This window comes from Panthera tigris, chromosome F3 (assembly GCF_018350195.1).
Source record: "Panthera tigris isolate Pti1 chromosome F3, P.tigris_Pti1_mat1.1, whole genome shotgun sequence".
In the NCBI taxonomy this organism is placed as follows: Eukaryota; Metazoa; Chordata; class Mammalia; order Carnivora; family Felidae; genus Panthera; species Panthera tigris.
This window is the reverse complement of record NC_056678.1, coordinates 39315662-39328516: the sequence shown is the minus strand read 5'-3', so window position 1 is coordinate 39328516 and position 12855 is coordinate 39315662. Positions and strand designations below refer to the sequence as shown.

Sequence of the window (12855 nt, the reverse complement as noted above, 5' to 3'; positions counted from 1 at the left end):
TCAATCCTCACTCATTCTTCCACCCCCTTAGTCCCTTGAACTTGAAGCTAGTAATATGAGGGGAGAATCTGTTAATATTCTTTTTATTATACAATTACTATTACTAGTTTTTATTAATAAGGCATCATATTATTTTGCCAAACGTGTCTTAAGTAAAGAATAAAGTTCATTGCTCTAAAAAGTTTTCATTTCTCAAATTCCAACAATGTCCTTGGAAGGATTAAATTACCCAGGACTTTAGTTCCAAAAGACGTAGTAGGGCTCCTCTAAGTGAAATCTTCTGTTTTGTATGGTTGAAGTCAATTTTTGTTTACCCATCAGATTTAGAGACTATGTATAAGTCTGAGAAAAGAAATTCAAACTTTTTAGGTAAAGTTAACTATAAACACTTCCAATTCTAGAAAATCAGACGAAAAACGTTGAAGAATTTCCTGGCATAAGCATTCTCCAGGGAGCAGGTGTCCACCTGGTCACTCCACTTTGTCAGATCATCATTATGTAAGGCCTCACCAGCCTAGACAGAGGACTAATTGTTTACTATTTGACTTTGGTTTGATCTTGGGATTTGCAGTAGATAAAATAAAGGGAGTGACTTGAGTTTGCTTCCTCTGACATCTCTCAAGATACCAAAGGTCATAATGGCTCCTTTTGTTAGTAGATCAAAGATTTTAAACTGTGGCTTGGTACTGAATTCACATAGCAGTTATTGCTGACATGAGGAAGGCCTTTTTCATATAATCTGTAGATCCAAGAAGATCATATCTGAGAAGAGGTATTTCCCAATAAGGAACCTTCACTTAGATGACTTTTGCTGATGTAAACACAGATGCTTTAAATGATAATAATTTATCGATACCGTGTGTCAGATGTGCTAAGTTCTCCACAATAACTACTGCATTTAACCTCTCCCAACAATCTTTAGGTAGACCATCATGATTTCAATATTACCAATGGGGAAATTGAGGTGATGCAAGTTGGCTAAGGATGCAAATAGAAAAGAAAAAACCGAGCTCAAGTCTGCAGTCTTTACCACTAGGCCACACCACCTCCATAGTAGAGAGCTAGTTTTGAACGCCTCCCGTTTTCCTCTGTTGCTATTTCATGCATTACTCTTCCAGACCCACACCCTAAGACTTCCTTTCCTGTGTGGTACAGAGTGACAAGTCTGGAATCAGGAAACCTAGCTTGGAGCACGGGCTCAGACTCCTTGCCACTCCTTAGGCAGGCTAGCCACGTTGTGCATCTAGTCATGTTCCGTAAAATCACTGTAACTTTTAATATTACAGGCAAAAATACTTTCTAAATAAAGTTCTGCATGTAAACCAGAATGGTGGTTGTGGGGGGATAGGGGAGACAGAAAGTCATTATTTAATGGGTGCAGAGTTTTAATGCTGGACGATTAAAGATCTTCCAAAACAATACGAATGTACTTCATGCCATTTAAAAATGGCTAAAATGGCATATTTCGTGTTGTATATATTTGACTACAATTTGTGAAAATAAAAGAAAAACTCGGTACTTTAGAAAAAGAAGTCCTACGTAGACAGTAATACTGACATAATAGTTATTTTCTCTTAGGCCAAACAGTAGAGAGAAAGGAGTATTTCAGGTGTGCTATCAATGACTATTTATTACCAAGGCAGACAAAATGATACACAGCTAGAATGTGGCCATGCTCCATAGGGATTAGGCAGAACTGTCCAAGGTGAGGTCAGCATTGTCACTCAGGTCACACTGACCTTTATGCATGGCACAGAGCTCCGTGTCCCCCCAGCGAAGCTGGGAGAATCAAAGTATGAGCTACTGTGGGCCAGCTGTCTTCCTCCAAAGTTCAGGGCACCCAGACACAGCGTGCGTAACACAGCCCTGACGCAATAAAAGGTAATGCGCATGCTTTACTCTTCTAGAAAATTATTTTTATGCATCACAATGATGACATTTTTAGATTCAGTTGAAAAGGATGCTTGCCCCCGCTGCAAAAAAAAAAAAGAGAAAAAAAAGATACCTAATTTTGAAACTAATGTAAAAGTGGTATTTCAAGAATTACTGAAATCCATGGCTGTGTTCTTTTCCTGTGTGTAGTATCCAAAAATTTCAGTGTGAGCCCTGACTCCGCACGATTATGCACAAGTCACTTAACCCCTTGAGTCTCAATCTTCTTATCCAGAAGGGAGAGGTGGACACGTTGCAGGTTCATTTCTATGGTAAAATTCTAGGATTTGGTTTCCTTTCAGGACTGAGGCCAAAGTTTCTGTCAGAAAGCTGGGTAGCAGAGGGTGTGGGGGGTTAGGCATGGTGTTCCCTGCTGGAGCTCTTGGTGACCACATGCACGGTGTCCCAACTCTTTTCATGCCTCCGATCGCTGTCGGATTTGTGTAACACGAGGATTGAGAAAGGCTTTTTTTTTTTTTTTTAAGTGGTTTTTTTTTTTTTTTTTTTCCTTTATGTTTAAGTAATCTCTACTCCAACATGGAACTCAAACTTACATCCTGGAGATCAACTCGCACGCTCTACTGACTGAGCCAGCCAGGCACCCTGAGAAAGGTATTTTCTTTGACAAAATAGGCTAGACGAGACTAATGTGTGTGTGGAGCATGCATTGGTTCAGTGGGAAGAGGAAAAGGAATGGAAGAGAAGCTGTGGTCAATGCATCATGCAGTGTTGCGATGATGTGTTGTGTATTAGACTTTCCACTCGATGCATTCCACCTTTTTCATTAGTGTCCCCTGGGTCCTAAGTGCGGTTCTGCATCACATTGAGGACTTTCTCTCTTTGGAAAGACTGTAGGTTGCCAGTTCATATGCTGCCTAGGACACTGGCTTTGCACATAGTAGACACTCAACATATATTGTGGGATTCACTCTTTCACACTGACGAAAGACCTTTAAACTTCACATTTGTTCTTGGTTCCTGTCATGAATTGTTCTATTTGGAATTTAACCCTCTTAACCAAACACGGCCAGAACTCAAGATTGGACTCACTGGATCTTAGCAGTAAACTAGAAAGAAGGTTTGGGGCACCTGGGTGGCTCAGTCAGTTGGGCGTCCGACTTTGGCTCAGGTCATGATCTCACAGTTTGTGGGTTTGAGTCCCGTGTCAGGCTCTGTGCTGACAGCTCGGAGCCTGGAGCCTGCTTCAGATTCTGTGTGTCCCTCTCTGTCACTGCCCCTCCCCTGCTCGTGCTCTGTCTCTCTATCTCTCAAAAATAAATAAATATTAAAAAAAAAAAACAAAAAGGAAGTTTAATGAATTCCTCAGAAGTGAGTCACTGAGTGACTCCATTCTAGAAACCACATCCCAGGAGTTCACTAGAATGTCAGATCTACACTGACCACATTAACCATGTAGCCTCTTTGGAGTCTGGACTAGCACAGCCACTGCATTCTGAGATTTTAACAGTGTGGGGGGTTACCGCTGAAGAGGAGAGAAATACCGACCAGAGCAGTCAGGGTTGACATCTTTTTCCTTGCTGGTGAGTCCCAGTTTGCCAGGCCAATACAGCTCTGAAAAATCATCTCACTAAACAGCAGTAGTTAGCAAAATGACAATATTAGTATTAACAACTAAAAAATAATAAATATTTTTTAAGCATAAGCTACTCAGAAATATGCCTAAACAAATGCTATTTAGGCAATTATATTCTCGTGCCAGTAGATAACAAATGATAATCACTTCTTCCATGGCTGTAAATACGTATTGATTAAGTTCAAACTTAGAACTCCAAAATGAATTATATCTGGTCATTGCTAAACTGCTTTGCTCACTGAAAGAAAAAAAAAATCCACACAACACCTATTATACTGCATTTAATTAAGACAAGCATCAACTTTATGTGCCATCATTTGCTTCTGCCAAATCTCTATGGTGTAAATATTGAACGGTGGCATCCCTTGAATGCTAATCAATCTTTTCTGAATTTCAAATGATTACATAAATTTTGGGAAATGCTTATTTGCCAGCATTACCCTCAGCTGCATATATATCAGTGAGGCATTAGTATGAAGATATGCATAGTTATTTGACAAGTGTCTAGTGAGTGTTTTTCTAAATTAGAATATCATATATGAAAAGGTAAAAGCAGAGACTGAATGCTAATTACAAGAAGAACCCTGGGATCTCTCCTCTGCTTATCTGACTTCAGGAGGCACAATTTAACCAATGCACTTGGGTGACGATGTGAGATGCACACTGCATCGCTAGACAGGCCAGTAAGTGCGAGTGTGTGTGTGAGCGGATGTAGAAGTGTGGCACATGCACGTCTGTGTACATGTACAAACAGAAGCGTTTGCACAGGGGAGTGTATGGTCATACTTAGAGGAAGGCTGAACAAAGCAGATACTGTGACCAGCCTCAGAAAGGACTATTACCACATAATGGGAAGGCTGTTTTCTGCTGTGTTAAGACCATCTTTTACACAGATACCAGGTAAACAGAAGTTGGTGATGTGCCGACTGTTGTGCTGGTTTCAAAACTGAATATTTACAGACATACGCTGGCACGCGCAGATAGAAATTTGTACTGTTTTTCCACCCTTCTGAAGTTTTTCTGACACTTCTGGAGGGAGGCAGTCAACTAAGGAATGGGACCAGGCACTCCTATTTCACTTTCTAGGTTAGCTGGAGATTTGCTTTATAGCAAACTATACCTGCGCTCTCATTCTCTAATTTATAAAGTGAATGGTCCATTTTGCTTTAGGCACTGCAAACACAGAGTTTAACCATTGTGATCAAATCTCTCTGTTGGATTTGGAAACCTCTTTTGTTAACCAGATTTAATGTTGCAAAAAAGTGAAAGGTAAATTCATGTTTCCCTTTGTTCCTGTTGCTTTGCTCTTTCTTGGGGCTCCTGGGTGGATCAGTCGCTTAAACGCCCGATTTTGGCTCAGGTCATGATCTCACAGTTCGTGAGTTCAAACCGTGCGTCGGGCTCTGTGCTGACAGCTCAGAGCCTGGAGCCTGCTTCAGATTCTGTGTCTCCCAATCAGGGGCCAAGATGGCAGAGCAGCATGGAAGTTCTCTACTTCTCTCATCCCGGATTCTACGTCTCCCTCTCTCTCTGCCTCTCCCCCATTCATGCTCTGTCTCTCTCTCTCTCTCTCTCTCTCTCAAAAACAAATTAACATTAAGAAAATTAAAAAAAAAAAATTGTGCTTTCTTATTGCACCCTTATCCCCAACCTCTCTGCGAACAGGGACACTTATGATGGTAGAAAGTCTCAGACCCAACAAGCTGCTGGGCCTCTGGAGAGCTGGGCAAAAAAAGAAAGGGTATCCTCTTTCTTTTTGTAACACCTTACACTTCCTTCTCCAACAGTGTACTCCAGGACATTTGCAGGTGACTCTGGAAGTGCTGAGGGAGCTCCGGACACCAACTGTGCCCCCATGCACACACCCGCTAGGGGTCTGGAGCTCAGGAAAGGCAGGTGCAGGAATCCTGACACAGCCCAGGCCAGAACAACTTTTCTTTCTCAAGACCACTCCATAACTGGCCAATCATCAGGTGACCCTGCAAAACTATTTCCTCTGCACAGGAGGTGGGATTTTGAAAAGCATCGTCACGATTTACACTGCAAAGCCATGCTACCGTCCGGACTTGGGTTCACAGGTGGAACTGCAATTTAATCAACCAGTTTTCACCCTCCTCTGCACGATTAGGCTATGCTGCCCAAGGGGAGCCAACAACCAAGCAGGTGGCATGAGGGGAGTATGCATGGTGAAGTCTTTTCTCAGCACAGGACAGGACAGGACAGACCAACCTTGGTGGTCGCTTCGTAATAGTCTTTCTTACTGAGCAAAACAGCAAGGAGTCTTCCCTTCAGGGGCCCTGACTGAACCGCCATGCTTTCTGGGCTATGTTAACACAGAAGCCTCTACAAGTCTCTTAATGACTCCACGTTTAATATTCATACAGGTCCTTATAGTCTCTTATCAAGTGAGATGTGAGATCACTAGTTGCTCTGCAATTCTTTGCCCATTTATAAAGCCTTCATTTTTCAAATGAAGTGTATATATATGCCAGTCTTCACAGTGATGAGAGAGTTCCCATTATGTGATTGCTTGTGATCAAGTCTTAAGCTCTGCACAGAGATGCTGACTTGAGCTTGGGTCACATGAAACCTGTCTCCCTGTTGGCATTTTTGCTTGACCAACTGGTTTGCAGGGAGCTTGGACAGTGCATCTTGGCTGGGTTCTGATATTGAAAATCAGGAGGAGAAATGATATTCTTAGGAAAGGAAAACAAAGGATAGATCTTTATTTAAATAGTAAAGCAGAATTACTACACATAATTCAAATAAAGAAAAAAATACCTATTACATCAAAAACTAAGCCTACTGGAAAGCTAATTGCTGAAATTAAATTTTCCCACCTAAAAGACTGAACTCATCCACACTTTCCAGCTCGTAAACGCAGTGCAATTTTATTTACTATTAACAATGTCAACATCATAATGCACAAACAGAGTTATGGCGGGCCCCTTCAGCAGAGTGGAAGGTTCTACCTGAAGGTAGAATTTACCAATTCTCCCCACCAAGGAGCTTCATCTCCTGAACTTTAAAGACACGTTTGGCTCCTCTCTTTTCTATCTGAGGGTTTTTAATGCTGACGACCACCAAAGGGAAAGAGTATGATCACCAAGTTACTTTTGTTCATTTTCTCCTTTTAACATTACAAGGAGCGAGCTCAAGTAGATAAGAAGAGAGACAAACAAGCAATGAAGGCTTATGATCATTTAGCTTTCCTAAAGTTCAGTAAATAATCCAGAGAAAATGCTAAACCTCTAGGCAACAGTAACTATAAGAAGGAATTCTTTGGTGAGGGAGGTACCAAGGTTATGAGGCAAGTGCTTTCTACAAGCTTCCTGAAGCTGAAACCCAGAGCTCACCTCATCATGAAACAAACAAACAAAAAACAACCTATGATATATTTAGAAGCCAAGGGAAGTAAAAAGCTTTATTATTAGTTAGCATTTTCATTCAATAAAGATGGGAAATTTACATAAAACAGTCCCCTGTTTACACATTAGAGTTTGGTTTTCTTTTTGGTCTATATTCCTTAGAGAATTTTCTATTTTGTCTATATAGATGGCGCCTTAGTATGTATGTAGTATTTTCAAAATATTGGTTGATGAGTTCAAATGACTGTGAAGAAGATACTGTGCCGTTGCAGAGAAAACACAGCCTAGCATTTGGGGTTGTTAGTTCTAGACCTGGCTCTGGTCCTATAATGTTGAATAAATCACCTAGTTTTTACAACTCCAAAATGGGAGGGAGACGATGTCTTAGGTCCCTTCCTTCTGTAAGAGAGAAACTGAGTGATTTCCCACCTGAAGATGTTTTATTATTAACACTACCAAAGAAAAGCACTCCTGCCACTTCCTTCTCTGGCTCATTTTGGTATCAGACACTCTCAGTGTCTCAGTTTCAAACAGAACCGAAATACTGATCATCAGTACTTAATTCCATTCATTATTTTATTCACAAAGGAAGACTCTGTTTAGTCTCTAATTTCCTTATAAAAACCCCTTTCATAATGTGAAGACTTATAGCTTTACTTTCTAAACTAAAAAAATATGTCACATTCTCTAATATTTATCCATAGGATCTATTTTCTAGCCTCTCTCTTAAAATTTTGTGCCTGCATTTTTATTATTGTTCTTGCTAATTTTTCTAGTTTCCATTACTTGTTTGTTTTTTTTTTAACTTAGAAGTTGGAAGGTAAAGCCTTCTTTCATTCACGAATGCAATAAATATTTATTAAAAACCTATATTATGTCAAGTGGTATGCTAGGAGCAAAACAAATATACTTCCTGTGTTCATGGACATTCTAGTTTATTAACCTGATAGATAAGAGGTCTTTGCTTCACTAAAAATACTAGAACAACCGTAGAGCACTCTTTGTTTAGTTTAAGTCTCAGACATTTCACCAAAGGCTTGGATGGTAATTTACATTAGAGGTAATACGTTTAACTCTTCTAAAGTAAAGGAGTTGGGGCGCCTGGGTGGCTCAGTCAGTTAAGCGTCCAACTTCATGAAGCTCAGGTCACAATCTTTATGGTTCATGAGTTTGAGACCCACATTGGGCTCTCTGCTGTCAGCACGGAGCCTGCTTGGGATCCTCTGCCCCTTCCTCACTCCCATGCGCGTGTGCTCTCTTTCAAAAATAAACATTAAAAAAAAAAAGAATAAAGTAAAGGATTTGTGATCTGACACTAGAGAATGCCTGAACCAAACCTGGAGATGAGGCAAACAGCCCTGCAGCCAGCTTCGTTCTTGAATTAAGCACGTTCAGCACTTCTTACCAAGAAGGCTCGGGCGGCAGTTTCGTGAAGGGCATCTGATGGGCAGTAGCTTTCCCTGTTGAGCCTCCCCCAAGGCAACCACAATGCATCTTCCCTGGGGCAAATGCCTCCATGCGGATGACTCTTGCCTGGGATGTGGGGTGGTATAATCAATGCCTCATTCAAAATTTAGAAATTTGGTGTGAAGCAAAGAGCTACCATGATGAACAAAGAATATGACTTTGTCCATCCATTTAAGTTGTAGACAAGATTCCATCAATGTCAAGGAGTTGTACAACATTCCTCAACTACTGTTAGTTAACATGGGCTGAAAGCCTATGATTTTGCATTTGCTTGGAACAGACATGCATTTATCACCTGGTTTTAGTCATTACTGTTCTTTTTAGATTTTCTGCAAACTTGCTTTCCCAAGGAGCTAATAAATGAACATTTCCCCTCATACACTGGGAGAATGCAAACTGGTAATAGAAATAACTTAATTTTGAGGTGTCAGTTAGAGAGTTCTCTGAAAAAACTAGTCTCAGAAAACTAACCTGCACCTGAGGTATGACTTTTAGCTAAACTACCTCCTACTACATGGTACAACCCACTTTGGTAAAGGCTTTGTTTTCAATTTAAAATTAAGGAAATCCATTTATGCATCTATTTCATCAGTAACATTTTGTTAAGTCTCTACTGTGTACCAGGCAATGTGCTAAAAACCGGGGATACCGAGAAAAAGTAAAGGACAATTTCTAACCTCAAGTGAGACCGAGTCTAGAGCATGTCTGCACAGAAACACTGCAGGGCAGAGCAGAATCTTCCACCATTTCAGTGCACTTAGCCTACACTTGGGGTAGATATTAGCTACGTTTTAGGCTGGGAAAATCCCTTCAAAGAGAATAACAATCTCTTTAACTCAGCTGAATATAAAAGAGTGCTTTGAGAAATACTGGCTAGCCAGAGAAGAGAATAATTGACAACAAATCAAGGGCGTTTATTAGGGAAGATAAGAGGCAATAGGCCTCTAGTACTTTCTCTAGCCACCTGGGAGGTAACAAGAGTCCAGCGGCATCTAACCATTGAGTCTCGAGGCTAAGAAAATCCAAAGGCCAGAGAGTAACCTCTTAGTTGGCACATTCTGGTTACTCGTTCCTTTGAGCACTTAACCCATACTAATATTCCTGATGGGCTTGGACATATAATGACACCATTCAGGATGCTGTAGTTAAAAACCAGGTCAGCTTCCCAGTTCTGCCTTTGTTTTCAGGAGATCAAGTTTGTGGGAATTCATGTCTTCGGAATGCATGCAGTAATGACGTTATTTGAGGGTCATGATTCCACACACATCTTCTACGAGATTTACTTCTGCATTGTTGGTGAAAGACAGAAAATTCCCTTTCATCGGTCACTTTCATTCCCTTTTAGAAGGTGGGACTACAAACCGATATATAAACTTCAAAAATGTTATTTTATCTTCTCTTGAGTCATCAGTTGTAAATGGCCAACTTAGAATATCTCCTTTTCTGCCAAATTATCAATGGGTTCAAATTATGTTACCTCATGGAGGAAGATATATTTAACAGTGTTTTAAGAAAACATTACAACTAACTAGCAGACTGGGCTCCCAGAGTCTACTACATTATATACACAAAAATATCCTGAGAGAAAGGGCATTTTTTACTTTTACTTTTATTCAATCAGCTTAACCAATTGATATCTGCTCCTGGATATAACTTGAGGAAGAGAAAAAAAAATTAGGCAGCAGAATGGAGAATTTTTAGCCAACTATACTTTTAAGTTTAGTCCTGTCATTAGCTTCTTGTAGAATCAGGAATCAGCTTTAGTGAAGAATGACTTTTGGGAGGAGGATGGTTGCTACTGGAACTTGATTTGGCTCAACTAAGTGACTATTGCTCCTCTAGATTTTTCTTTTACAAAATTTTTTTTAATGATTATTTATTTTTGAGGAAGAGAGAGAGGCAGAGGGTGAGCAGGGGAGGGGCAGAGAGAAAGGGAGACACAGAATCTGAAGCAGGCTCCAGGCTCTGAGCTGTCAGCACAGAGCCCAACATGGGGCTCAAACTCATGAGCCATGAGATCATTACCTGAGCCAAAGTCGGATGCTTAACCAACTGAGCCACCCAGGCACCCCGTCCTCTAGAGTCTTCTATTCTGGTTCAAGCACCCTGAAACCTGGGACTCATGTGGGACTTCTTCCTCCTAACTGTCATTATCCCATGGTTTGCATCCTATGGACTGTTAAAACGAACCCCAAATATACTTTCCATCCTTGTTCCTCTCCAGTCCACTTTCCGTATCACTTCCAGAAAAGCAAATCAACTTACATTACCCACCTAACTCCTTTTTTAAAGAATTTGGCTATACTTTCTAAATGCCCAGAGAATGAAGACCATGGCACCTCTTTTTGTTAACCACTGCATCCCCAATGCCTATCTTAACACCAGAAACATAGTAATGCTCAGTACACATTTGTTGAATGCCTTAAGACTTTCCATGACTGGGCTCTTGCCCACCACTCTGGCCATAACTGAGGCTTCCCTCAAGCCATACTGATGTCCTACTAGCTCTTGAACTCATCTTGCTCTCACTTGCCTTCACGCTTTTGCATCAGCCAATCTTCTGGCTTAAAATGTTGTGCCTACTTGGGCTCACGTCCTACTTGCCCTCACCAAATCTAGGTGGGAAACACTGTTTCATCTCCCAAGAGAATACTACTATAATCCTCTTTCAGCGCCGCACTTGACCACTGATCAGTCCACAAAGTCCTCATTTTCCTCCAGGATCAGAGAGGCTCAAGGCTGGGCTGGGATCAAAACATCCGTTTTCAGACTTGATGGGGCTGGGGTGGGCTGGGGTGGGCTGGGGCTTGCAAGGTTCATGAGGGTTTGAGATAGCAGGTACTGACTCTGGACGCTGCTGTGCCTTTGAAAGGTGGCTCTGCTAGGATTTCATTCCCATTACAGGAGTAACAGGTGTTCGGGGTTAGTCCAGGTACCTAAAGGTTAACTGTCCCCATACCTCAATAAAACTGCCAAAAAAAGCTTATTTATTGTCTCTCTGGAGGAAAATGTTTTCCATGTGCAAATTGGAAACTACCTGCACTTTATTGCCAGTTACTGTTTCTTGCTTCTTCAAAAATAAACTCTAAGCCAAAACTCTATGTACCTCTGACATGAAAGCCATGCTTTCCTCTTTTCCCCTTAAGCAACAAACAGGTGTAGTTTTAAGAGACACTGAGCTCGTTATTCAGTGGTGTCTAGGTTCAGTACACATTTGTTGAATGCCTTAAGACATTCCATGACTGGGCTCTTGCCCACCACTCTGGCCATAACTGAGGCTTCCCTCAGGCCACACTGATCTCCTACTAGCTCTTGAACACAATCAAATAAGAGAGTGTGTGGCTGAGGTTCTGGTAAATATAGGGCCCAATGGTTCAGGATGGTAATTTGTAAGGTTCAGAGGTTACAAACACTTCAGGACCACCATCCCACCCCCTACTTCCATTGTACTGGCAGAGAACATAAGAATTTTGAAAAACGATGAAGGAAAGACTAAAAGGGAGGAAAACGAAACACGGTTCATGGTTAATCTCTCCATCTTCAAATGCAATGCAGTTATTCACCTAATTTAAAATACGATTGAAGTGACAGGACTCTCTTTAAATATTTTGTCCCTAAGATGCTGTAAGATTTCTTACACATACATTACCACGTTTTCCATTTAATTACTGATCAAAAGGCGCTAGTCGAAAAGACGAAGATCTTGCCATAAACCAGAATGATTTGTGAGATTACAGCATGTAGGCCTGTGCGATCTTCCTCTTGATTTTCTAAACACTGTTCATGGGTAAAAGATGTAGACTTACTTGAGTAGAACTTTCCTATTTATAGTGGTTAATACAGAAACCACACAGGATCCAGTCCTGGCGTTGCAAACCTTTGAACACCACATCTATGAAATTCTGTTGTCTTTTTAAATTTTCAGTAACATTTCTCTTTGCTATATTTATCACATTTTCCAAAATATGAAAACGTTCTTTTTATTTTAAATGTTGACTACATGTGAAAAATTAACTCTGGTTCTATTACTTCAAACTATCCCTTTATTAGCAACAGTTGTGCAGTGCTGTCACGAAGAATTTTAAAATGAAAGTACCAAATTTGGAGAGTAGACACATCTGTTTTACTTCGCAGTTTGTTTTATTGTTTTATTTCTTCGGCTATGAATTCACAACTATCTTATAACTGAAGACTAAAGAAAAAACATATGTTGGTAAATCTGATTTCTGCAGTGTTTTCACTCGGGGGAAGTTGCCTCCCTCAGCTGTCTGCCAATAAGTAATAAATGGACTTGGCAAAAAGTTTATTTAAGTTGGCTTTATTAAGCCAACAAAATACAGAAATCTAGTGTGGGACAGGCAGAAAAATCTGTTCCTTTGAAGTCAATAAAAATCCATCTCCTTAATCCTTTTTTTATTCCAAGCAGTGGTGATTTTTCTCAACTGACTCACTGAGAACCTTGATTTAGCCAATCTGTCTTGCTTAGTTATCTTT

The 12855-nt window shown here is 40.6% G+C and overlaps 1 protein-coding gene across 5 annotated transcripts in view; it reads right to left on the bottom strand.

Annotated features, from left to right (window-relative positions):
- NR5A2 (nuclear receptor subfamily 5 group A member 2) overlaps positions 1-12855 on the bottom strand; it is a 124321-nt gene that overhangs the window by 39963 nt on the left and 71503 nt on the right. The window lies entirely within an intron of this gene.